Below are 27,713 nucleotides of genomic sequence, written 5' to 3'. Positions count from 1 at the left end.
CCTCTTCGTGGGCGGTAACTTCTTCCAGCGCGGGCTGCTGTTGTTTTTCAGCGCGCTTTTCATGGTGGCAATATGGCGGCGCTTCCAATTTTTCAAGCGGACCGCCCAGGCACATGGTCACCTGTCTCAACAGGTCTAGTCCTTATCCTGTTCGTGACGCCAGATGTGAAGCCCCGCAGGTGTAGTGTCGGTGTCGGTGCGTTACCTTCAGGGACTCCACGTTGCTGGATCTCCGTCACTGGTAGGAAATCTTCTGTTTTGATCGTGACGCCACTCTCAGTATTGCGGCCAGTAGGGACCGCCACTGCAGGTTGAGGGTCGCCTGGGGCTGATGGTGTGTGCAGTTAGATGTAGTAGCCTCCTGAGAGTGAGGCAAGCCCCAGGGCCCTGTGTAGGTTTGTAGTACCACAAGTCGCAGAATGACCACACAGGCAGGATGTCTTTCAGGGTTTTTACTCACTTCAGGTGGCAGGGTGAGTAACCCGGGCGTAGCTGAGATGAACCAGGTGGGAACCAGGTATCCTTCAGGCTGACTTTATGAGGGTGACTACTGACTCGCCTTCCTTAGCCCTTGGTGGTTTGGGGTGACCCCGACTTTGAGTCCCTATGGGGGTCACCCAGGGAAGATGCTGCAGCCTCTCTCCCCTTCGTTCGCCGTATGCTTGTTCCCCGGACCAGGCCACTCCAGCCTCTTGCCTCCTATGACCTATGGGCCCTCACTGCGGTTACGTGGCTGCGGCTTTTGTAGTGTTGTGGTGTGGGCTGTAAGAGCCCCACACCGGCAGGTTTAGCAGGGAAAGGTGAATCTATCCTCGCTTCGGGATCTGCCGCCCGGTTGGGCCTGGTGCTCTCTAGAAGTCTCCTTACTTCCCACTCCGTGCACTCTCTAGCTGAAGCTGGCTTTCAGGCAGCACTCCTAGTTGACCGTTCTCCCCCGTCTGTAGCCACTGCGCGGGCGCTGTTAGACAGCAGCAGCCCCACAGGTCTGCTCCTCACTGAGCCCTCTGGAGTTCTGCTCTAACCGACTCACTGGTGGGTTTTTCCATCTCTCCTCTTTCTGCTGACATCTCCTCAGTCCGAGCTCCAAGCTCTAACTAACTCCTCCTATCTCTCTTTCCTTCCCCACTTGTGTCTGCCTACGCCACCTAGCAACCAGACTCTCTTACCACACCCCTTGAGAGGAGATGGAAGCTCTCACCCCCTCCACTATTCCAGTGAAGGCGTAGGCTCTGCCCCCTCCTGGGTTCCCCAGGGGTCCTCTCTTAGGTACATGTGTGAGGCCTGATCACTATGCGCCTGTGTTCCACACCCCAGTCAGCCATCTGGATTACCTGTATTGTACTGTCCCCAGCATGGGTGCAGTACTCAGTGGTGCCTGACCAGGTCAGGGGCGCCACACATATAATCAGCAACCTGTTATGTTGTGTATTTCTCATTTCATCCCTGGCGATCAGGCAAAATTTGTGCTGCTGCTCCCCAATACTGCTTTTATTTTTCATCTGTTGTAGAAAGGTCTTCTGGCCTCTGGGGACACCGCTAGTCTCTATGCTCCATAGAGTATACGTTTTTTTTTTTATAAAGGAACACTAATATAAAAGTTAACCCAAGATTTTATATATTTAGTATTAATGAATATTAATAAATTCTAGTTATTTTCATATCGTTTGTTCACTCTCACAGATGTTTGAGAAGGAAAGTGAAGTTCTAATGGAGATAAACCGAGCGACTGGATCTGCACTTAGCCCACTGACGTCAGAGCATTACGACCAAGAATAATATCACTTCCATGTCATGAGCTGCACGGAGAACAGAGAAAGCGGCGTCTGAGAAACAGGAATTATATACATACGTCATGCATCAATTATAGGACATGATGGTTAGCGATAATTGTAGGATTTTGCACTTTATACTATCCCAGATGATTCCCTAATCCATCATTACCAGCTGATTGCAATATTAGAATCACTATCCTGGGGATGAGTTCCATTATTAGGAGAGCCAAGAAACAAGGGAGGATTCTGATATTGCCGTGACTGTACATTATCCAGTTTGCAAATCTAATGGTGAATTTTTTTTACATTGGATAACAATTTTTCTTAGCCCAATTATACGTTGTCATGAAGAATGACATCGGCAAAAATGAGTTACATGATCTCAGTAGATTTAGACAAAAAGTTCTAAAAGTCTGATCAGAAGAGAAAGAAGACTGAGGCCGGGTCACTCGAGCGTATGAATATTCATCCGATTTTCATCCAGAAAGCTTTAACTCATGTTGTCGTCAATGTGTCCGTTTTTTATGTCCATGTGCAATCCCTTTTCAGACATCTACATTAAAAAATGTACAGGATCAAATAGAGTTTCCTTAGTTCATATTGGAGATTTAATATATTAAGCTGAATGTATGTATGAATGTGTACATGTATTGGAGTGTGTGTGTGTGTGTGTGTGTGTGTGTGTGTGTCTCCGCTAAAGGAATCCGCACAGTCTCATTTACAATCATGACATTTTTCACAGCCACCTCATGTGACTTAGGGAACGTCATAGACTATGTTTTGAGGGGAAAATTTAACCTCGTGTTTAAAATAAATAGAAATAGATGGACAGAGAGAGAGAGAAAGACAGACACAGAGAGACAGACAGACAGACAGAGACAGCCAGGCAAGGAAAGAGGCAGGGAGAGAGTGAGAGAGAAACAGAAAGACACTTAGTTACTAACACTAGGTACTACAGCTAGTGTATTCATAAAAATCAGATTAAATCAACATGTGTGTGGAATCAGGGTTTTTTCTTTAGATCCATAGACTTCTATGGGTGAGTTTCATTCGGCATTCAGATAAGCATAGTGCATGCTGCAATTACTGAGCGTCTGTGTAAAAAAATGTCATCTGAAAAGCCCTATTGAGTCAAACTGATTTTACTCAGACGGCACGCATCTGCATAATACTCTGGTCTGAACAGGCCTTTAGACTGAGTTCACACAGTACAGACGAGGGGCAGCACAAACAGTTTCCATGAACAAATTATTTGATAAGTTTTCCTCCACCAAAAGCCTATGTACATATAGTGGACCTTTCATGTAATGCATTTTAGGGCTGCACATTTCTAATCAGCAGTTTCACTGTTAGGTTAAGTTGAAGGCATCTAAGCAGTATCTGCACGCAGGCTCCCCCAACCTTCTTGTGACAATGATATTCCTGCTCATATCATATGTGGCACAGAGGTCTGTGACGGCAGAAAAGTAGTCTTTGTACCCTCCAGACTTGTTCTCCAAACTATATCTCACTACAGATGTATCCAAGTGTAACTTGATAAATATCGCCTCACCTTAATAACTCATTACAGAAAAAACATAATTTAAAGGGGATGTCCACCTCTGGGGACATTTTTTTTTTTTTTTTACTTAACTGCATGTATGCAAAGCTAAAAATCACTTTTGTAGTTCAGTTTAATTAAAAAAAAAAATAGTTTTGCTTATACAGGACAATCATTCATCTAGATGTCCTCAAGAGTCAGAAGGGCTTCATCAGAGAAAATAACTTTGCAGGAAGTACAAGTCCAGGGACTGGACGGGAGAGATCACAGACAGAAGAGGGCCCTTGTGCAAGAAGAATATATGGGCCCTTTGCAGCCCAAGAGCTCATAAAAATGCAAAGTTGCACCTGCTTTTGGGGTATAAATGGGCCCCCAGACCTCTTGGGTCCCTGTACGGCCGCACAGGATACACCAATGGTATCTCTGCCCCCGTGTGCAGTGCGCCTTTCTGATGCAGGGACGCGTACACCCGGCTTCAGAGGTTAAGTGATGTGAGGGAACAAAGCTGCGCATGTGCAAGATTTGTACAGGGCTGGCAATGACACCGGCTCTTGTAAATCATGTTATCAAGTCCACAGGGGCCTGATTACATGCTAAGTGGGCTGACTAGTCAGGGAAACTAACGCCCCCGCCCCTGTGACTAGTTGAAGGGGTAATGTTCATAAGATAAACTGACTTTAGAAATATGACCAGAAGTGTCGGTGACTTCGGATCATGTGTACTGAGCCTAAACCTGGCGTCTGAGTCCGTGACAACAAACACAGGTATGCGTATCACCACTGATGACGCTGGGCATTCAACAGCATGTTAGCCCCCAGGGGCGTGCTAAGAGAGCAGAATGAGCGCAGGAGCTACAGCCCTTGCGACTAGTCCCTGGCCTCATTAGCATATCATAAAGGATCTTTATAAATACTTTTTCTAAAGATCTCTTTATCTATGTTAGTGTATACAGGGACAGTTAGGTATGGATTAGAAATATGGACACTGCGGGGTCATGTGCACTGAGCCGAAATCCAGTGTCGGACGCGATGGCAGCGGAGGGTTGAGTGAGATCATCCTGTGATCCTGCGCATTCATTAGCATGAGAGCACGCCTACAGGGGCCCACAGGGACGTGCTAACATGCTAATGGGGCCGACTAGTCAGGGGAACTAACGCCCAGGGGACTAGTCCCCTCACTCATTAGCATATCAGAAAGGATCTTTAGAAATACTTTTTCTAAAGCTCGCTTTATCTACTGTATGCTAGTGTATACAGGGACGGTTAGGCAGGGATTAGCAATATACACCCAGAACTGCTCATGGTCTTGGATGCATATTGCACCTGGCAGGTTTAGTGAGCAGTAAGTAGAGTTTGAGCTGCAGGTGACATAATGGGGGTTTTTATTTGTGTCACAACAAAATTGAATGGGAGGGTCGTGAGAAATATTACAGAAAACCAGTTTCCTTTTATTTGTCAATATAAGGACTGGAGCTTATTCTCCGCTCCTCCGCCTCCCGGCAGCGCTGACCTCACACTGAAGCGACAGCTGCAGAGACTCGGGGACAGCACTTGACGGAACACGCTATTCTGTATTTGTCACCACCCATTGGCTGATAGCTGATGGCCCCGCCTACATGTATACAGCTATCAGCGCTGTGATTGGCTCCTGCTGTCTCTGCTCATGTCAGGATAGCGTGATGTAGGATCTGGCGGCGCGGTGTTGTCTGGGAAATGTAGTCCTTTACCGTATCTCGGGCTTTGGATTGAGAGGTTTTAAGAACTACAAGTCCTAGAATCCTCTGGGTCTTAATGCGTTACCACTTTGGGTTTTAAGGGATGGAGGGGTAGACAGTAACCAGGTGCAGAACAGAGAAATGAGCGAGGGGACGTGAGTATTAGGGAACTGTCCCTGCAATCACCGGAGAAGCAGCCTGGTGACGATCCAACATAACCTTGCGTAATGTCAGGTTTAGGTTCTTCATAGCCCTGAGCTGGTTTTATTGTATTCTAGTCAAATCTTCTGAGTATAAAGGGGAATTGCTATTTATGCAGTTGTCCAGTATTTCTGACACTATTATTTGCGGTTATTCTTAAAAGACTATCCCAATCTCCAAGATCTTATACCAATATGTTGTAGGTGTAATAATAATAATAATAATAATAATAATAATAGCAAATATCTCCAATTAGAAATGCAATATAGTTCTCCTGATATAGCCATGTCACTTACCTCATTTGCAGGGCATTGCAGCTTAGGTATCCATGGTTACGAAGACTCATATAGTGATAGTATGTTGCAAGTGGTCATAACTATGGATACCTAAGCTGCAATGCCCTGCACATGAGGTAAGAGACATAGATAATCAGGAGAACTATACTACATTTCTAATTGGAGGTATTTGCTAATATTGTTATTATTACATCTACTACATATTAGGGCAGGATCTTGGAGATGGGAATACCCCTTTAATGGTAATAATTAAAATTAAACTTAGAAAGTCATTTTGCAATTTTTTTTCCCCCAGGTGTCTGCGCAGAAGGGGGGGTCCTTACAAGAGCGATCCAGCCACAGACCTCACCCGCTGGCGCCTGTCCTGTACGGAGGGCAGACAGTGTTAGCGCTATGTGGAGGGAGACGACCGTCCACAATCCGCCCTGGAGGTGCACTCGCTGGGGCTGGACACGGTACCTAACACTTATTCACATGCAGCCTGTATTATTTTTCTAAGGAGTTTAGATAAGAAAAGATCCAGTATTGAAAACCTTATAAATAATGATACTTTTGTATAAGAAAGTGAAACACTCCCTTTAACTGCAGGAGAGCAGCACTAGGGGTTCTCCACATTTGAGGACACGTTTTTAATTTTATTTTTTGTGTACTTACATTTAGGACTAAAAATCATTTTTGCAATTGGAGTACATAATAAATCTGCATGATTTCTCTTTTTACCCGGAACCTTAAACTTTGTTGTGGTTTGTGGTCATAAATCATTAAAATATAAGCAAAGAAGTAAAATCCATAAAGTGGACATATATTAGAAAAAAAATCTTACATAAAAAAATCACCAGATTTCAATATCAAAGGGAAGTCTTCCTAAAGTCTATGATGCCTAATGCAGACACAATGGAGCAAATATAGAAAGGCAAAATTGCATGAAATTAGGTTTTTCAGTGCTACGCGCAGAAAATCGCAGAAAATTAAAAAAATAAATCTCAAGGAATTTACCTTTCAAATTGTTCAATATATAGTATGATGTAAAACAAAAACTGTGCCCAGCCTTCATCCAATAACATAACCTTTGCATTGCTGGCTTAAAAATGAGTTAATAGCAATGTGTGACGCCGCAGGAGCGACGAACAACCAGCGGCATGCACAAACAACAATATTATGAAAACAAGCGATGTGTCAACGATCAACGATTTTTGACGTTTTTGCGATCATTGATTGTTGCTCCTTGGTGTCACACGCTGCGATGTCGCTATCGGCGCCGGCTGTGCGTCACTAAAGACATGACCGCGACGATATATCGGTAGCGATGTCGCAGCATGTAAAGCACCCTTAATGCTGTATTCACACATCCGTTATCCCTCGGACAGTGCACTGACCCGTAGCGTTTTATTGATCCATATACGTCGGTATAAGCTGACCATCAATAACGCGACTTTTACTTTCTCGTGCAGAGTGAATTTTTAAAAGACTTACCCAAGGCGAATACGGCCCAGGATGGAGCAGAAAATGGACTAACATTTTATTCTGCCTTACAAGCGGAGGATGGCCATTGGGCTGGGGATTATGGCGGCCCACTGTTCTTGATGCCAGGTGAGACTTGTCAGTGATACATGACCACCATCACTACATCTGACTCCCGTCTACTTTACTTGCTGTAAATCTGTGATACTCTTTAGGTCTGCTGATTGTATGCCACGTGACACAGACGCCCCTCCCTGACGCTACCAAGAAGGAGATGGTGCGGTACCTGCGATCTGTGCAGCTGCCTGATGGCGGATGGGGCCTGTGAGTATATGACTGACTGCACATACATAAGAGTGTGTGGACGTGCTGCGCACATTCAAGTCTTTGTACTCAGGATATGGCTGTGTAGCACCCAGGGATATGGGGTACTTGGTTCCGGGCGATGTCTCTCTTGGGGGATGTCACTGTGGTGGCTGTTGCCCGCTTCCGTGCCCTTTTTGTAATGGGATATATTTACAAGGGATTAAATTAGTGTTCACACGTGACCCCACTTGCGGTGTTGTGGCTATATAGATGGAGCCGCCGCTGCAGAATGTCACTACTGGGGCTGGTGTTATTTGCAGCTTGGATAGTAGACCCTCCGCAAGCAGGATCGGGCCCCAGAGGATGGGTGATGTGATAGGTGTTAGAAAAAGGGAGTCCACACTAAGGTTTAGTGCAACTGGTTTTTGTCCTTTGACAATACAGACAATCTGTGGTGGCCCTTGACAAAGGACACGAAACGCACGTCGGGCCTAGACCGTGGACATTTTTTGATTGCGGCATTCTGTGCCTTGTATGTACTGATGCACCCTGCATATTATATTAGTGTTACTTTTACCTTTGATCCTTTGAGATATTGACTTATATATGGGTCTGATAGATCCTCGCAGGAACTCATGGTTGATATTTTATATATGGTAGCATTCTGATTTTTGAACATAGCCAGAGTGGGGGTATATCCGATAACGTTACCCGCTTGGGATGTATATTGTGTCCCACTCTGACTGTTTTCAATTCATATACTGATGTCCCGATACCCACCCCTGTGGAGTTTTCCATCTCTTCTTGTAATTGTCTCCCATGCCCCACTGTGACCCAAAGTTTGTGTCACAGATTTGGTGTATACCATTTTTTTAATAGTTTGTATTTTGTACATCCTTAATAAAATTGTGTTTGACAATATTTACTCTTTCATGTGTTTTTGGACACATAGTTTTTTGGTTTCACTCACGGCAGGTTGGTAATAACTGGTTGCCCGAGGCCGGCTGGTTTCGCCTCCCTTCGTTCCAGTGCCAGTTTGGTGATTTGGTACCTTCTTCCCCTGCACCTGTCTCTGGTAAATGGGTCCCCGTGGCGTAGAGGAACTGGGGGGTTCCCGTTCGGTGGTTTGTCCATTTCTGTCCGCCTGACGGTAGCATGAACCCTGTGGGGATGTAGTCTCTGGTCCTGTCTCCGGCTCTCCCTTTGCTACTGAGTCTTTGGATTCGTAGGGTTAGCCAGGTCCTTCATGGTCCCCTCGCTGTGCAGGTGTTAACAGGCCAGCTTCGAGCTCTTTCCTGTCCTAGGGTCCTGTACCCCGTCAGTGCGTAGTTCCTGGGAGTACTCCACCGTACTCCATCGGCAACCACCTCTTCTGGGTACCAGGTCACCGTTAATCCGCGTCAGACCGTCACTTCACTTCCACCTTCACACACCACAGTGACCCGACTACAGACTCTCTCTGAGTGCACTGTCTCACTGCAGTTTCTCTTCTGACTACTGTCTTCCTGTCTGCTCTGTCCTCAGTCTGCCCCTCCCACCTGGTCAACTAGTGGACTGGCGTGGCTCCACCTATAGGTGGCCATCCGTTGACAAAAAACACTCAGATCAAAAATACAGACTTCTGGATGAGCTCTGTGTGTATGATTGCACGTGAAATACCCTACAGCGGGCTTTACACACTACGATATCGTTAATGAATTATCGTCGGGGTCACAGTGTTTGTGACGCACATCCGGCGTCATTAACGAGATCGTAGCGTGTAACACTTATGTGCGACCTAAAACGATCGCAAAAGCGGCAAAAATCGTTTGCTGCGGAGAGGTCGTCCTAAAACAAAAAATCATTTACCTCTCATTAGCGATGTTGGTCCTCGTTCCTGCAGCAGCACACATCGCTGTGTGTGACACCGCAGGAGCGAGGAACATCTCCTTACCTGCCTCCACCAGCAATGCAGAAGGAAGGAGGTGGGCAGGATGTTTACGTCCCGCTCATCTCCGCCCCTCCGCTTCTATTGGACGCCTGCCGTGTGATGTCTCTGTGACGCCGCACGACTCGCTCCCTTAGGAAGGAGGCGGGTCGCCAGCCAGAGCGATGTCGCAGGGCAGGTATGACGGGGTTAAGCGAGGTTGTGCGCGACGGGCAGCGATTTGCCCGTGTCGCACAACCGACGGGGGCGGGTACAATCGCTTGCGATCTCGCTAGCGAGATCGCAGCATGTAAAGCCCGCTTATAGGTTTATCTCGGAGTATGAGAGCACAAGCCAAAGGTCAGTTGATAAGTATGAAATGTATTTTTTCTGTTGACTTTGTAGTTACAATGAATTTATTAACCCCTGAAAGGGAACCTGTCACCAGATTTGTCCCCTATAAGCTGCGGCCACCACCACTGAGCTCTTATATACAGCATTCCAGAATACTGTATATAAGAGCCCAGGCCACTCTGTAAAATGTAAAAAAGACCTTTATTATAATCACCTGCGGGGAGATTGGGTCCAATGGGAGTCACTGGTCTCGGGTCCAGTGCTTCCTCTATCCTGTGCAGTCGTCGTCCTTCTTCCTAGCTCCATGTGGATGACACCGATGGATGTCGCTCGTAGAACGTAAAAAACACTTTTATAGTACTCACCTGCAGGGCAGTTCGGTCCATTAGGTGTCGCTGCTCTCCGATCCGGCTCCTACTCTTTGCAGTGATCTCCGTCCTCCTTCTACCCAGCCCAGTATGGATGACGCATCTACGTCATCCACACAGGCCAACACTGCAGTTCAGCGCAGGCACCCTTTGATCTGCCCTACTGAGGGCAGATCACAGTACTGGAAAGCGCAGGAGCGAGAAAAGGTTACAGACTGCCCGTGCATGCGCACTACAATACTTTGATCTGCTTTGTGCAGGGCAAATCAAAGTGCGCATGCGCAGGACCACAATGCGAGGGACGAGTTAATATTTTGACTAACATCATTGACTTAACCATATGACTGAAAAGTGGGAGAAAAAAACCCTCAATGTAGTGAAATGGCGGGTGGAAAAAAAGCCATTACTTTTTGGGCTTTTCTTTTTACTGCATTCAGTGTGCAGTATAAACCTACAGCATGATTCTTCCGAGTTGTTTTTATTTTTGTTTGTTTGGATCAAAAGAAAAATCATAATTTGTTTTAAATATTCATATATTTGGTTTGCGTTGCTATCCTCTAACACCCATAACTTTATTTCTTCATCGTTCCTTATGGGAGACCCAAACCATGGGGTGTATAGCTTATGCCTCCGGAGGACACACAAAGTACTACACTAAAAAGTGTAGCTCCTCCCTCCGAGCCTATACACCCCCTGGATGACAGAATCCAACCAGTTTAATGCTTTGTGTGCAGGAGGTCACACACACACACACACATCCTCTTTTGATTTTTGATTTTTATTTAAAGATTTGGAAGAAAAGCGGGTCCACCGGACTCCCGGCATGTCCCTTCTCACCCCACTGTGTCGGCGGTGCTGTTAAGGTTGACCTTAAGGCTGGAGCCTTCCATGCCGCGCTCCTTCACCATCCCTACGGGCTCTGGCTTGAAGTGGGAGCCTTCACGGTTCTCACTGCTCTGCAGGAGACCGGTCTCCATCCACAGCCCTTTTCAGGCCCCTGCTGGACGGAGCGCTCACCCCCCCCCAGGGACCTGGCCCTGCGTCTCAAAAGCTAAGTATTGAGACGGTATTCAGGGGTCCCTTCTGCATTTTATTGTGGGGAGAGTGTGTTATTTGGGCAATGCTGCTTCATAAGTCCCTTTACTGTGATTTCCGGCCGGTTCTCTGTTTTTTTCCTGAGAACCGCGCCGAGGGTGCCTGATCGTCGGCCGCATGGATAAATTTAGGCCCCGGCTTCGGCCTAGTTTCGTTTCTCTGCCCCTGCATGTCAGTCATGCAGGGGGGCAGTGCAGCGCCGCCCACCGGCCGTTCAGCACAGGGGAGGACACTCCTCTCTGAGGAGATGATTCCCTCCCCTGTATTTCTCCTTAGCCCTCCGGTTCCCGCTCTTGGATTAACCCCCACCCCCCCTCCTCACTCCAGCACCATTTTCTCAGCGTTTTTACACTGGTCGGCGCTGGCTGCTGCAGCACTGCAGAAGGAGTGAATTATCTGTCTGGGGATCCAAGCTGGGAATCCGGAGGGCACACAAAACGGTCTGGTAAGCCACAACCTCTGGTTGTGGACTTTTTATGCACTCTCTGGTGGCTTTCTGAAGGAGTGAATTCTCTACTACAGAACATCCTCCTCAGCAGCATGTCTCACACCAGGAGCAAGGCTGCAAGGCTGCACTCTATATGCATTGCATGTAAGCTCATACTGCCCGAACCGAGCACAGACCCACACTGTGATGCCTGCTCTAATGTGGTGGTGCCTCAGCCTGGAGTCTCCCCAGGGGTCCCTCCGGCTGCTCCAGCCCCGGTGGCTGAACCCCCGGCTTGGGTAGCATCTTTTTTTAAGGCTATTTCCCAGTCCTTTGCCGACTCCATGGGACAGTTGTCCCGGACGCTGCTGAGCATGCATCAGCCCCCTTCTCAGGGTGCCTCTGCTGCTCCGACTCGCTCTACAGAGCTCACAGAGTCTGTTTCCTCTGATCCCAGACCCCATCCTCCTAAACGGAGACGCAGGGACTCTTCTCCTTCCTCGTCCCACGGCTCTGATTCACGGGCCGAATGGCAAGGCGAGGAGGATGCCCTTACTGTGGGCTCAGACGCTACGTCTATGTACATACCGAAGGTGATGCAGATGTTAGCGATTTGATTGCGTCCATTAACTCCGTACTGGACCTTAATCCACAGTGTCTGATGAACAAGCTTCATTGGTAGAAAAAACACCAAGTTTACCTCACCCTAAGAGAGCAAGGAGTACGTTTTTTAACCACTCCAGTTTTCAGGCCACTGTGACCAAACCCAGGGCCTGTCCTGACAAAACGCTTTCCTAAGCGTAGTTCTGATGACCGTTTTCCTTTTCCACCAGACGGTGGTCAAGGAATGGGCTCAGTCACCAAAGGTAGATCCTCCGGTGTCTAGAATCTCAGCCCGGACAGTTGTGTCTGTGGCGGATGGCACCTCTCTTAAGGACTCCACTGACCGCCAGGTTGACCTTCTGGCCAAATCTGTATATGAAGCGGCAGGGGGCCTCTTTATCCCCGTCTTTTGCAGCAGTGTGGGCCCTTCAGGCCATCTCTGCTTCCCTGGCGGAGATGCACTCCCTTACCAGGGACTCTATGCCCGAAATGGTGGCCATAACTTCCCAAGCCCTCGGCTTTTTCGTCCTATGCCATGTCTGCCATTTTGAAGGCGTCTCACCGCACAGCGGTAGCCTCCGCTAATTCCCTCGCGATCCGCAGGATCTTGTGGCTTCGTGAGTGGAAAGCAGACGCTGCTTCCAAGAAGTTTCTAGCCGGGCTCCCTTTTTCTGGGGACCCGACTGTTCGGTGAACAACTGGATGAAATCATTAAGGAAGCTACTGGCGGGAAGAGTACTTCCTTGCCACAAACTAAGGCCAGGAAACCTGTCCAGGGCAGGAACCAGTCGAGGTTTCGGTCCTTTCGTTCCTCAAACTGGTCCTCCTCTAAGCCCTCAGCCTCGTCCACTAACTCGGCTAAGGATCGAAAACCCAACTGGCGCTCGAAGCCTCGTCCCCAGAAGAACGGAGGAGCCGCTGCCACCAAGGCAGCCTCCTCTTGACTATCGGGCCGCGCCGTACCTGGACGACCTTCTAGTCAAGGCGTCCTCGAGTGCAGAATGTCAGCGGAGTGTCTCGCTCACTCTTGCCACGCTTGTCCAGTTCGGGTGGCTTGTCAATCTGCCAAAGTCCACTCTGGTCCCGACCCAGAAACTCACGTACCTTGGGATGCAATTCGAGACTCTGCCGGCACTTGTCAAGCTGCCCTTAGTCAAACAGCAGTCCCTTCGGGGGGCGGTGCGCTCTCTCCTGAGGCCCTGCCGTTATTCCCTCAGGCGCCTGATGCAGGTGCTGGGTCAAATGGTAGCCTCCATGGAGGCGGTTCCCTTTGCCCAGTTCCATCTGCGTCCCCTGCAGCTTGACATTCTCCTCTGTTGGGACAAGCGGACCGCTTCCTTGCACACGCTAGTGGCTCTGTCGCCTCAGACCAGGAGCTCTCTTCAGTGGTGGCTTCGGCCCCTCTCTCTGTCTCAGGGACGCTCCTTCCTGACCCCGTCCTGGGTGATCCTCACCACGGATGCCAGTCTGTCCGGCTGGGGAGCAGTCTTTCTCCACCACCGAGCACAGGGCACTTGGACTCCGTCCGAATCAGCCCTCTCGATCAATGTGCTGGAGATCAGAGCTGTGCTCTTAGCTCTCGAAGCCTTTCACCACCTGTTGGCGGGCAAGCACATTCGAGTCCAGTCAGACAACGCGACAGCGGTTGCCTACATCAATCACCAGGGCGGGACTCGCAGCCGCCTGGCAATGTTGGAGGTCCAACGTATCCTTCAGTGGACGGAGGACTCCAAGTCCACCATATCCGCAGTTCACATCCCAGGCGTAGAAAACTGGGAGGCAGATTATCTCAGCCGTCAAACCGTGGATAGCGGCGAGTGGGCCCTGCATCCGACGGTGTTCCGGTCAATCTGCCGCAAGTGGGGCACTCCGGAAGTCGATCTCATGGCATCCCGGCACAACAACAAGGTCCCGGTTTACGTGGCTCGTTCCCACGATCCTCAGGCCTTGGCAGCGGACGCGCTGGTTCAGGATTGGTCCCAGTTCCGTCTAGCCTACGTGTTTCCTCCCCTAGCTCTCTTGCCCAGAGTACTGCGCAAGATCAGGATGGAGGGCCGTCGGGTCATAATCATTGCTCCAGACTGGCCCAGACGAGCTTGGTACCCAGACCTGCTCCGTCTGTCCGTGGAACTGCCGTGGCGTCTCCCAGACCGCCCAGACCTTCTCTCACAAGGTCCGTTTTTCCGCCAGAATTCTGCGGCCCTCAGATTGACGGCGTGGCTCTTGAGTCCTGGATCCTGACGGCTTCAGGCATTCCTTCCGAGGTCATCTCTACTATGACTCAGGCTAGCAAGTCGTCCTCGGCCAGGATTTACCACAGGACTTGGAGAATTTTCCTGTCCTGGTGTCGTTCATCCGGCCATGCTCCTTGGCCTTTTTCCTTGCCGACCATCCTGTCCTCTCTGCAGTCTGGTCTGCAGCTAGGACTATCTCTCAATTCCCTCAAGGGACAGGTCTCGGCTCTTTCAGTGTTGTTCCAGCGGCGTATCGCTTGGCTGGCTCAGGTGCGCACCTTCATGCAGGGCGCATCTCACATCATTCCTCCTTATTGGAGGCCCTTGGATCCCTGGGACCTTAATCTGGTCCTCACGGCCTTACAGAAACCCCCCTTTGAGCCTCTTAGGGAGGTTCCCTTGTTTCGACTTTCCCAGAAAGTGGTTTTTCTGGTGGCCATAACCTCTCTCAGGAGAGTCTCTGATTTGGCTGCGCTCTCTTCGGAGTCACCCTTTTTGTTTTTCACCAAGACAAGGTGGTTCTCCGTCCGACGCCGGATTTTCTCCCTAAGGTGGTGTCTCCTTTCCACCTTAACCAGGACATTTCATTGCCTTCCCTTTGTCCAGCCCCTGTGCATCGCTTCGAGAAAGCGTTACATACTTTAGATTTGGTGCGGGCGCTCCGGATCTATGTGTCACGCACCGCTGCTCTTAGGCGGTGCACCTCTCTTTTTGTCCTGACCGCAGGTCAGCGCAAGGGGCTCTCGGCTTCCAAACCGACCCTAGCTCGTTGGATTAGGTCGGCCATATCCGATGCCTACCAATGTGCTCAGGTGCCTCCCCCGCCGGGGATTAAAGCGCACTCGACCAGAGCTGTCGGTGCCTCTTGGGCTTTCAGGCACCAGGCTACGGCTCAGCAGGTCTGTCAGGCTGCCACTTGGTCCAGTCTGCATACCTTTTCAAAGCACTACCAAGTGCATGCTCATGCTTCGGCAGATGCGAGCTTGGGAAGACGCATCCTTCAGGCGGCTGTCGCCCATTTGTGAAGTTAGGTTTTACCTACTTCTCAGTTATCTGTTTATTCCCACCCATGGACTGCTTTGAGACGTCCCATGGTTTGGGTCTCCCATAAGGAACGATGAAGAAAAAGAGAATTTTGTTTACTTACTGTAAATTCTTTTTCTTATAGTTCCGTATTGGGAGACCAAGCACCCTCCCTGTTGCCTGTTGGCAGTTTCTTGTTCCGCGTGTTATCACCGGCTGTTATTGTAGACAGAGGCTCCGGTTGTTCCGGTTCTTGCTCTGTTTTTACTTGTGGGTGGCTATTCTCCTTCAGCTTTTGCACTAAACTGGTTAGATCTCGTCCTCCAGAGGGTGTATAAGCTCAGAGGGAGGAGCTACACTTTTGAGTGTAGTACTTTGTGTGTCCTCCGGAGGCAGAAGCTATACACCCAATGTCTGGGTCTCCCAATACGGAACTATAAGAAAAAGAATTTACGGTAAGTAAACAAAATTCTCTTTTTCTGTTGAAAAAAAAGGTGATGGACACATTGATAAGTAACATAAAGTGCAGACTCTGGGTGTGCACTGCACTGGTGGTGAAGGGATTTATCTAAATACTTATCGACTATAACATTATTACCACTCTGCTAATATAATGTAGATCCCCTGACTCCTGCTTACCGGGCGACCTTCTTTACACTACTTTTTGTGGTTAGTAAACACTTTATTCAGGGAACACCCCACCTTTTACCCAGTCATATCACATTCACAATTTTGCTCTTATCAAAATTGCTCAGATCCCTATCCCTGGCCATTATTACTACTTCCAACACATCAGTGTCATGTCTGTGTCCTGCTTTGGGGAGACCTCTGGCTAATCAGGGACTAGAAGGTCACAACACCTTATGCGCAGGTCTACAACTTTTATTTGAGTGAATATACCGTACTTTCTTTTAGTGCTGGAGGGATTAAGGGTTCTATCCTATCTGGCTGTCCTTTGTAGCCTTAATCTCTGGTGCAGCTCTTTTGTGACCACTCCCATTCGCTATAAAAATTCACATGTCTTACCCTCTAATGCTGGTGATAGATTCTGATTCTATATTGACCACTTTGGATGGAGCCTGTCTCTGGAAGAAACAGAGGAGTCATGACTATTGCAGCTGTAGTGTTAGCTGCATTGGAGGAGCTTGGAGTGTTTTCATTTTGTGTCTATTGTCTTTCTGTCTATTCCTTGTGTTGTATTATTGCAGTGTTGAGACTAGTGTTCTTGCCGGCCTTCTCACTAGCCAGGGTGAGTTCAGGGCAAGCGAGTGACTAGGCATGTAACGGCGACAAGGGGAAGGACCCGTGTAGGGACGTTAGGGAGCGTAGGGTACAAACTCAAGTGACTTGCAGTGTGTGGCTTCTATCCCTGTCACCAGGGCCTTCCTTCTATACTATTCCCGATGTTACCTTTGTGTTGCACAGCACGCTGTGCATCTGTACACTGTTGTGACATTCAGTTTTAAAAGCACACTGTCCATGTGCCAGGTAACATCTACCCCGCTTACCAGGTGCCATGTTATTGAAATATTAAGTGTTATTCACTTTAACTTTAATTTTAAAAGTGATGTGTGTATTGTCTATGCTTTGGAATCTAACAATTAAGAAGTGGTTGTTCCAAATAGTGAATAGCCCCTTTAAGGAGTCCTTTCACATTTGAATTTGGTCGTTAATTATTTGTTTTTTTTTTTTTTACGAAATCACAAAATAAAATTTGTACTGATTCTATATCTATGTTCCCCATAATAAATAACTATCTTATACATAGGCATATTGAAGATAAGAGCACTGTGTTTGGCACGGCGCTCAGTTACACCTCTTTGCGACTTCTCGGAGTGTCACAGGATGACCCAGATATGACCCGCGCCCGCAACAATCTTCATAGTAAGGGTAAGTTCACATCAGCTTTTAGCATCAATCCAGCGCATCTCACAACTGACAATCGTTTGCAGATAATATGTCAGTATATTTTTTCCATGCTTGATCCGATGTATCCAACTTTCGTTGCAGGAGGTGCCATTGGTATTCCTTCTTGGGGGAAATTTTGGCTATCTGTGCTGAATGTGTACAGTTGGGAGGGAATGAACACTCTATTCCCAGAGATGTGGTGAGTTTCTTTTTGGATTATTCAGACTTGATATGACTTTATTGGTGGCTGTGACCGTGAGATAATTATCTGTATCAATATTAGTAGCATTTACTAAAAATCAATTGTCTGTGGACCCAGTCCCCTGACACCGCGCTTAGAAACATTGGATTTCTACCTTCAAATGCTCTTTTTACTCCAGATACTCTCTTCTAAAAATGCTAGTTATTGTGGAAGTCAGGAACATCGCATCCTTCGTGGATAGTGAGCGTCTTTGAAGCCGGCTACACATACACCCGGCGTCAAAGAAGCTCAATGCTAATGGGTACAAAGCAGTGCGCATGCGCCCACTGGGGTGTGATACCATGCTGAGTCGGCCGACTAGCCAGGGAACTAACGTCCCTGCAACTAGTCACTGACCTTATTAGCATGTCATAAACGATCTTAAGAAATACTTTTTCTAAAGATGTGTTTATGTATGCTACCGTATTTTTCCTAAAATAAGACCTCCCCCAAAAATAAGCCCTAGCAGGGATTTTAAGCATTTTCATAGCAAGGCTTAAATATAAGCCCTCCCCCGAAAATAAGCCTTAGTCGCGGTTCAATAATGAAGTGTCAGTGCAGAAAGATACTACAGGACACTTCATTATAGAAAGCGGACACCCTGCAATTATACTGACCAGACGCTGAGCGGCAGAACCTGTAGTGATCGCACCCCCGCACACATCACACACACAATCACACACCATACACACAATCTCCCTTCAGATCGCTCACACACACTCACCACATCCAGCGATACCGATCCTGAGAAGCCGTACGGTGGAGCGCAAGGACCTGGGACACATGACTTACTCCCATCCCTTAGGCTGGGGTAGAGGCTAGAATGTACGGGCTTCTGAAAGGTATAACCTGACGGACGCACTCTGTACCACTGGATGGAGTGTGTGTGTGTGTGTGTGTATGAGTGTTTGGGTTATGAGTATGTGTGTGTGTGTGTGTGTCCGTCCAGCAGCAGGAGGCAGCGTGCAGCATACTTGCTGGCAGCGGCTGCCGGAGATCACAGGGAAGATTTCGGAATTACTCAGCCTTCCAGGGTCTGGTAAGTATGAGTCTCCTGGGAAGTGGGGGGGTCTGTTTTTTTGGAAACCGTGTTTCTCCAAAAATAAGACCGCCCCCAAAAATAAGCCCTAGCGCTTTTTGGGGGGCAAAAAAAAGTATAAGACAGTGTCTTACTTTTGGAAAAACATGGTACTACATGAAGGGACAGTTAGTGAGGGATTCTAGATAAGCACCAGAACTACTAGTGGTTCTGGGGGCACTGGAAATCTGACAGAGCCCTTTAAAGGGAACCACTCAGCAGATTTGTCCCCTAAAAGCTGCGGCCACCACCAATGAGCTCTTATATACAGAATTCTACAATATTGTATATAAAAGCCCAGACCAATCTGAATAACGTAAAAAACAGCTTTTATTGTACTCACCTGCAGGGTGGTCTGGTCGGATGGGCATTGCTGGCCTTGATCCAGTGTCTCCTGTCTTCTTGCGATCGCTGTCTTCCTTCTTGCTTAGTGTGGATGACGCGTCTGACATCATCCACAAAGAGTCCTCAATTGCTTTTCTGTGCACGCGCACTGCTCTCTGAGGGCAGATCAAAGTATAGTGGGCGCATGCGTGGGCGGTCTTAATATTTCCTTGCGCACTACAATACTTTGCTCTGCCTGCAGCAGGGCAGAGAGAATTGCGAAGGAGCACAATGGAGGACTCTTTGTGGATGATGTAGGATGTGTCATCCACACAAAGCAAGAAGGAGGACGGCGATCACAAGAAGAGAGGAGGCATTGGCTCAAGGTCAAAGCACACTACAATACTTTGCTCTGCCCTCAGCATGGTATAGAGAAGTGCGCCTGTGCAGGAACACAGTGGAGGACTCTGTGTGCATGATTTAGGATGCGTCATCCACATGGAGCAGATAAGGAGGAAGGTGATGGAGAGAGGAGGCAATAGACTAAGAGCAGCGACGCCCATCGGACCATACCGCCCCCCAGACGAGTGTAATAAAAGCTGGTTTTTTACTTTATGCAGTGCGGCCTGGGGTCTTATATACAGTATTCTGGAATACTGTATGTAAGGGCTCACTGTTCGTTGCTGAAGTTTATAGGGGACAAATCTAGTGACAGGTTCCCTTTAATCAGCACCGCTCTGCGTTACATATAGTCTCCGCATATCTTCAGGTATTTTTCTAATAATCTTGCTGGGAAAGTAATGTGAATTATCCTTTCCCACTCTTCTCTAAAGCGGGCTTTACACGCTACGATATTTCTAGCAATTGCTATCAATATCGTACGCAAAAGCACCCGCCCCCATCACACATGCGATATCGCGTGATCGCTGCCGCAGCGAACATTATCGCTACGGCATCGTCACACGCACTTACCTGGTCGGCGGCGGTGCTATGACTTCCGAACAATCCCTCCTTCAAGGGGGAGGTGCGTTCGGCGTCACGGCGACGTCACCGCGACGTCACTAAGCGGCCGACCAATCAAAGCGGAGGGGCGGAGATGAGCGGGACGAACATCCCGCCCACCTCCTTCCTTCCTCATTGCTGGTGGACGCAGGTAAGGAGACGTTCCTCGCTCCTGCGGTGTCACACACAGCGATGTATGCTGCCGCAGGAACGAGGAACAACATCTACTAACAACCATTAACAATTTTTGGTTTTAGGACGACCCCTCCATGGTGAACGATTTTCACCACTTTGGAGGACGTTTAAGGTCGCTGGTAAGTGTCACACGCCGCGATACTGTTAATGACGCCGGATGTGCGGCACTAACGACGTGACCCTGACGATAAAACATTAACGATATCGTAGCGTGTAAAGCCCCCTTAACATCTAGTGTTGTCTTGTAGGCTTCTTCCCCAGTGGTTCCCTGCTCACCCCAGCACCATATGGTGTCACTGCCGTCAGGTTTACTTACCCATGAGTTACTGCTATGCTACACGTCTGAGTGCCCGTGAGGATAACTTGATCCGCAGCTTGAGACAAGTAAGGGGCAGAACACGTATTTTATCACTTGTATTTTATCAAGTGGGACATGTATTTACACATTTGCTTCTCATGCAGGAGCTGTACGTGCAGGAATATAGCAGTATAAATTGGCCGGCACAGAGGAACTGTGTTGCTGCTTGTGACCTGTATACACCGCACAGTATCTTACTGGACTTTGCCTATGGTAGGAGGCATTGATTATCGTCAGTGCAGCATTTGTACCTATACAATTATGCAGATTTTTATGTGTGTTGTTTCTCTTAGAATTCAAAATTTAAATAAATTAAATTTAATGAGATTTTCACTTTTTATGATTTTAAAGGGAATCTGTCAGCAGGTTTTTGCTCCCCCATCTGAGAGCAGCATAATGTAAAGACAAAGACCCTGATTCCAGCGATGTGTCACTTACTGAGCTGCTTGCTGTCATTTTGATAAAATCAATGCTTTCTCTGCTGCAGATCTAGCAGTTATACAGAGTTCAGGAATATGCTGGACTACCTGCAGCATGCCAAGTAGTCCTGTAATGATAACCTACTGATGATTAATCAGTGATTTAATCAAAACTACACTGAGCAGCTCAGTAATTGACACATCGCTGCAATCAGGATCTCTGCCCCTACATTAGATTAGGTGGCAAAAACCTGGTGACAGATTCCCTTTAACTTTTCAGTTGAAGTATTTTATTCCCATAAGTCATTTTGTACTTTTCTTCTCAGTCCTGTTGAATGCATACGAGGCGTACCACATTCCTGCTCTTCGCCGGCGTGCTGTGCATGAATTATATGACCATGTAACAGCAGATGACCGCTTTACCAAGTGTATCAGCATTGGTCCAGTAAGTCTCCTGGAAACATGAATTATTTATTGATTTTTTTTTTAAAGAAAAATTCTAATTTTGAAATAAATCTTCTTCTGTAACAGATCTCTAAAGTGATTAATATGATGGTCCGTTGGCATGTAGATGGACCAGAATCTCCATCATTCCGGGAACATGTAGATCGCATCCCTGATTACCTTTGGTAAGTAGTGATCACATCCTGTGCAGAAATACAGTTCGTAGGATTAGTTTTCTTATCTGATTTGTTGCAACTTAACTTTTAAAATGTACCACTAATGAGCCACTTAAAAAATCTGATGATATTCGTCCAAAGGTGTTAATTAAAGTTTATGTTCTAAAAAGAAAGTGGGCGATCAATGCTGTTTATTGGCTTCATTCCCTTACTATATGCCCATTCTATTCTTTCCAATATCGGGCATAGTACAAGGAGCTCTGTACTTTCTCCCTGCAAAAGAATGCTCCAAGAATTGATAAATATGAGAGATAGGTAGATTATAAATACTTGCCCAATATAATGAAGTAGAATATATTTACCCAAACATGGGATTACAAGCTTTTTCTATGTCTCTAGAAGAAGCCTGCGAGATAATAGAATCCTGTGATTACAGCAGCCTCTGCATTATGTCAGACGGCAGGAAGGAGAAGTGTAATGGAAGTCTATGTGCCCACGGGGACAGTGTACTACGGATATATCCGCAGGAGCTCCCAGAAATCCGCAGCACAACTTTTGTCTGTTTACATGCTGTGGATGTACAGCGGAACGTCCTGCGGATATGCTGCGGGCATTCTGCATTGAGGATACAGTACTATGGCTTTGGCACTGCATCCTCAATGCAGAACAAGTGCTGAGTGATCGGGGAGTTTATATTTACCTCCATCACGCAGCACTTCACTTTCCGGCATCTATCAGCGTCTGCACTGTGCAGGAGAAGGTGGGCGGGCCTGAACGAGCTCTGGCTGTCACATGACCGGAGATCGTGCAGGCCCCGCCCACCTCCTCCTTCCTGTTCCTAGCTCCACCGCGCTCCTGTGCTCCGGAAGAAAGTGACGGGCGTCTGCTATCAAGGCAGGTAAGTATGGGACCAAGGCAGATTTCCGCAGGTAAATCCGCAGGAATAATTGACATGCAGTTATGTGCGGCTGCGGGACATCTGCAGTATATTCCGCAACTGCACATTCCGCAACGTGGACACAGACACTCCCCATGTCCCATAGGATAACATGGGGAGTGTCTGTACATTTTGAAACCTGCAGATTTATCTGGAAAATCCAGATAAATCCGCAGGTTTTCCGCAGAAAAATCCGCAGAAGCAAGCGGCACATGGGGAGTGTCTGTGTCCACGCTGCGGTATGTGCGGTTGCGGGATTTGCTGCGGATGTCCCGCAGCCGCGCATAACTGCATGTCAATTATTCCTGTGGATTTACCTGCGGAAATCCTGGCGCTCCACTATGGAGATAGAGGCTTACCTGCCTTGGTCCCATACTTACCTGCCTTGATAACAGACACGCGAGTCAGGACGGCAGTGGAGCTAGGAGCAGGAAGGAGGAGGTGGGCGGGGCCTACACGAGCTCCGGTCATGTGACAGCCAGAGCTAGTTCAGGCCCGCCCACCTTCTCCTGCACAGTGCAGACGCTGACAGAGTGACACGGCCGGAGAGAAGTGCTGTGTGATGGAGGAAAGTATGAACGCCCCGATCACTCAGCACTTGTTCTTCATAGAGGATGCAGTGCCGAAGCCATGGCACTGTATACTCAATGCAGAATGCCCGCAGCATATCCGCACGACATTCCGCAGCATGGAAACAGACAAAAGTTGTGGTACGGTTTTCGGGGAGCTCCTGCGGATATAACCGCAGGACACTTTCCCCGTGGGCACATAGCCTTAGGCTGCAGTTGTATTGTAACTTGACAATCACATACTTTACTAAGATGTGAATTGGGAAGAAGGGAAAGTGCAACATCCAATGCTCCATGCACACGCTGCAGTTTTTGACGCGTTTTTTGGTGCAGTTTGTGATGAACTTTTAGTCACCACAAGCTGCATTCCCCACTAAAGTTTATGAGATTTCAGATTTGCTGTGCGTACATTGCTTTTTATTATTTGGCTACAGTTTTGTGGTGACCACAAAATTGCAGCATGTCAGTTCTTTTTGCATTTTTACCTGTGTTTTTCACCCATTGGTGCTAAAACACGCATGGTCAAAAACGCACCAAAGCGCATGCTTTTTTTGGCCACAAGGTGCATTTTCTTTGTCGCTCCATTGGGAGACCCAGACAATTGGGGTGTATAGCTTCTGCCTCCGGAGGCCACACAAAGTATTACACTTTAAAAAGTGTAACCCCTCCCCTCTGCCTATACACCCACCCGTGCATCACGGGCCCATCAGTTTTATGCTTTGTGTTGAAGGAGGCACACATTCACGCAAGCTCCACATTTTAGTCAGCAGCAGCTGCTGATTTTTATCGGATGGAAGAAAAGAGGGCCCCTCACAGGGCCCCCGGCATGCTCCCTTCTCACCCCACTAATGTCGGCGGTGCTGTTAAGGTTGAGGTACCCATTGCGGGTACACAGGCTGGAGCCACATGCCGTTTTCCTTCCCCATCCCTTAGAGGCTCTGGGAGAAGTGGGATCCAAACCGGTCACCAGGCACTGGAACCGGGCTCCCTCCGCAGCCCCTGGGGGAATCTGACGGACAGGAGACTGAGGCTCATCAGGGACAGGCCCTGCATCTAAATAGGTACTCTGTGTCCCCTTGGGGTCGGCGCTGGAGCGCCTGTGTAACAAACGCTGCAGCGGCTGCTGTGTTTTGTTGTGGCGCCGGGACTACCGCGCCGACCGCACCTGTTTGCCGGCCGCGGCTATTAAATTTAGTCCCCGGCTTCTGCGGCCTAGTACGATAACTCCCGCCCCCGGGCCTGCCAGTCAGGGGTAAGGGCGGGACGCTCGACTGCACGTCGAGAGTGAGGGCTGGAGCATACTTTGATATCCTCCTCCCCCCTCACTGAGCACTGTGGGGCATCAGATTCCCGCACTTTTTAGGTCACGCCCACGGCTCCCTCCTCCTCTCGGAACGCTGGCAGCCATTGTTATAACACTGCTGCCAGTGGAGGAATACAGAGCAAGCTCTGGGAGGCCCAGGCAGGGAATCTGGTGGTCACACAACCGCTTTGGGCGGTCGGTAAGCAGCACCGTTAGGTGCTGGCCCCCTTGGGTGCCGAAGTGTATATATATATAGTTATACTGTATACATTTTCTCTGTTCGGCCGCATTATTGCCTGTGGCTATATACCCTCACTGATTACTCTAAGGGGAGACAACAGCATGTCGTCCGCAAAGAGCAAGGGTGCCAAGGCACAGGCTTATTTTGCAACCTGTACCTCTTGTGCGGCAATGTTACCTGCAGGTTCCACCTACCCTCATTGTGTGCAATTCTCGGCCCCTGTGGCACTCACTCAGCCGGAGCCCCGGGCACTGGTGGGACCCTCGGCTCAGGTAGAACAGACGGCTTCCACTGGCCAGGTGACAGGAACAGAGTTTGCAGTTTTGGCTGACAAACTCTCTGCGTCACTTTCACAATCCATGGCTCAGTCTATGGATAAATGGTCTGCTAAGATATTAGAAGCCTTGCAGTCCAGACCGGTAACACAGGCCCAGGACGCTGTGCGTTCATCGCCCCCAGGCCCATCTCGGTCGGCGCAGGAAAGTGCTCCTGAGGTGACACCTAGGTCCCACGGTGAAGACTCCGACTCGGACCACAGTACCAGACCAGCTAAGCGGGCTCGCTGGAGATCTTCCTCGACTTCGTCACGCTGCTCAGGGTCTCAGCATGAGGACTCCCTGGAGGATGAAGCGGAGGTCGCAGCTCAGGGCTCTGACCCTGACGTTGCTCTCAATCTTGATACACCTGAAGGGGACGCCATAGTAAATGACCTTATAGCGTCCATCAACCAGGTGCTAGAACTTTCTCCTCCAACTCCACCTATAGAGGAGTCGGCTTCACAGCAGGAGAAACACCAGTTTAGGTTTCCCAAACGTTCAAGGAGTGCGTTTTTCGATCACTCTAACTTCAGAGATGCTGTCCAGAAGCACAGAGCATTTCCGGACAAGCGCTTTACTAAGCGCCTTAATGACACACGTTACCCCTTCCCCCCTGACGTAGTTAAGGGGTGGGCTCAGTGTCCCAAAGTGGATCCTCCAGTCTCTAGACTGGCGGCTAGATCAGTAGTATCAGTGGCAGACGGCTCATCGCTCAAGGATGCCACTGACAGGCAAATAGAGCTCCTGATGAAATCCATCTACGAAGCCATAGGCGCGTCTTTTGCTCCGGCATTCGCAGCCGTGTGGGCACTCCAAGCTATCTCAGCTTGTTTGTCTGAGATTAATGCGGTCGCACGTACCTCGACCCCGCAGGTTGGGTCTTTGACTTCTCAGGCGTTGAATTTTTCGTCCTACGCCATGAACGCCGTCCTGGACTCTGCGAGCCGCACGGCGGTAGCATCCGCCAATTCGGTGGCAGTCCGCAGGGCCATGTGGCTACGCGAATGGAAGGCAGACTCTGCTTCCAAGAAATTCTTAACCGGTTTGCCATTTTCTGGCGACCGTTTGTTTGGCGAGCAATTGGACGAAATTATTAAACAATCCAAGGGAAAGGACTCGTCCTTACCCCAGTCTAAACCAAACAGACCTCAGCAGCAAAAGATTCAACCGAGGTTTCGGTCCTTTCGGCCCTCAGCCGGACCCCATTGCTCCACGTCCAACAGGTCACAGAAGGGCCAGAGGAACTCTTCTGCATGGCGGTCTAAGTCACGTCCTAAAAAGACCGCCGGAGGAACCGCCCCCAAGGCGGCATCCTCATGACTTTCGGCCTCCCCAAACCGCATCCTCGGTCGGTGGCAGGCTCTCCCGCTTTTGCGACGCCTGGTGGCCACATGTCCAAGACCGATGGGTGAGAGACATTCTGTCTCACGGTTACAGGATAGAGCTCAGTTCTCGTCCTCCGACTCGTTTCTTCAGAACATCTCCGCCCCCCGAGCGAGCCGATGCTCTGATTCAGGCGGTGAATACTCTGAAGGCAGAAAGAGTGGTGATTCCCGTTCCCCCTAAGGAACATGGTCACGGCTTCTACTCCAACTTGTTCGTGGTGCCAAAAAAAGGACGGATCATTCCGTCCCGTTCTGGACCTCAAACTCCTCAACAAACATGTCAGAACCAGACGGTTCCGGATGGAATCTCTCCGCTCTGTCATCGCCTCGATGTCCCAAGGAGACTTCCTAGCTTCAATCGACATCAGGGATGCTTATCTCCATGTGCCGATTGCACCAGAGCATCAACGCTTCCTGCGTTTTGCCATCAAAGACGAACACCTTCAATTCGTAGCACTGCCTTTCGGACTGGCGACAGCCCCACGGGTCTTCACCAAGGTCATGGCAGCAGTAGTGGCGGTCCTGCACTCTCAGGGCCACTCGGTGATCCCTTACTTAGACGATCTTCTAGTCAAGGCACCCTCCCGGGGGGCATGCCAACACAGCCTGACCATTGCCCTGGAGACTCTCCAGAGGTTTGGGTGGATCATCAATTTCCAAAAGTCAAAATTGACACCGACCCAAACGCTGACTTACCTCGGGATGGAGTTTCATACTCTCTCGGCGATAGTGAAGCTACCGCTGGACAAACAGCGTTCACTACAGACAGGGGTGCACTCTCTCCTTCGAGCCCAGTCACACCCCCTGAGGCGACTCATGCACTTCCTAGGGAAAATGGTGGTAGCAATGGAAGCAGTGCCCTTTGCGCAGTTTCATCTGCGTCCACTTCAATGGGACATTCTCCGCAAATGGGACAGGAGGTCGACGTCCCTAGACAGGAGCGTCTCCCTTTCACGGGCAGCCAAAACCTCTCTTCAGTGGTGGTTTCTTCCCACTTCTTTGTCGAAGGGAAAATCATTCCTGCCCCCATCCTGGGCTGTGGTCACGACGGACGCGAGTCTGTCAGGGTGGGGAGCGGTCTTCCTCCACCACAGGGCTCAGGGAACCTGGACTCCGACAGAGTCCTCCCTTCAGATCAATGTCCTGGAGATAAGGGCAGTGTATCTAGCCCTAAAGGCGTTCCAGCGGTGGCTGGAGGGCAGGCAGATCCGAATACAGTCGGACAACGCCACGGTGGTTGCGTACATCAACCACCAGGGCGGCACACGCAGTCGTCAAGCCTTCCAAGAAGTTCGGCGGATTCTGCTGTGGGCGGAAGCCACAGACTCCACCATCTCCGCGGTTCACATCCCGGGCGTAGAAAACTGGGAAGCAGACTTTCTCAGTCGCCAGGGCATGGACGCAGGGGAATGGTCTCTTCACCCGGACGTGTTTCAAGAGATCTGTTGCCGCTGGGGAACGCCGGACGTCGATCTAATGGCGTCTCGGCACAACAACAAGGTCCCGGCATTCATGG

At 49.1% G+C, this 27,713-nt stretch overlaps 1 long non-coding RNA gene and 1 pseudogene across 1 annotated transcript in view; one reads left to right on the top strand and one right to left on the bottom strand.

The window, feature by feature from the left end:
- Positions 1-5,143: 5,143 nt before the first annotated feature.
- LOC142280472 (lanosterol synthase-like) lies at positions 5,144-21,458 on the top strand (annotated as a pseudogene).
- The window catches only part of LOC142280473 (uncharacterized), a 28,797-nt gene continuing 22,432 nt past the window's right edge, over positions 21,349-27,713 (bottom strand). Inside the window, exon 3 of the long non-coding RNA XR_012742745.1 lies at positions 21,349-21,472. This is a non-coding gene — a long non-coding RNA (uncharacterized LOC142280473). The remainder of the gene's footprint in view (positions 21,473-27,713) is intronic.

Source organism: Anomaloglossus baeobatrachus, unplaced genomic scaffold (genome assembly GCF_048569485.1).
Source record: "Anomaloglossus baeobatrachus isolate aAnoBae1 unplaced genomic scaffold, aAnoBae1.hap1 Scaffold_452, whole genome shotgun sequence".
In the NCBI taxonomy this organism is placed as follows: Eukaryota; Metazoa; Chordata; class Amphibia; order Anura; family Aromobatidae; genus Anomaloglossus; species Anomaloglossus baeobatrachus.
This window is presented reverse-complemented; position numbering and strand designations above follow the sequence as displayed.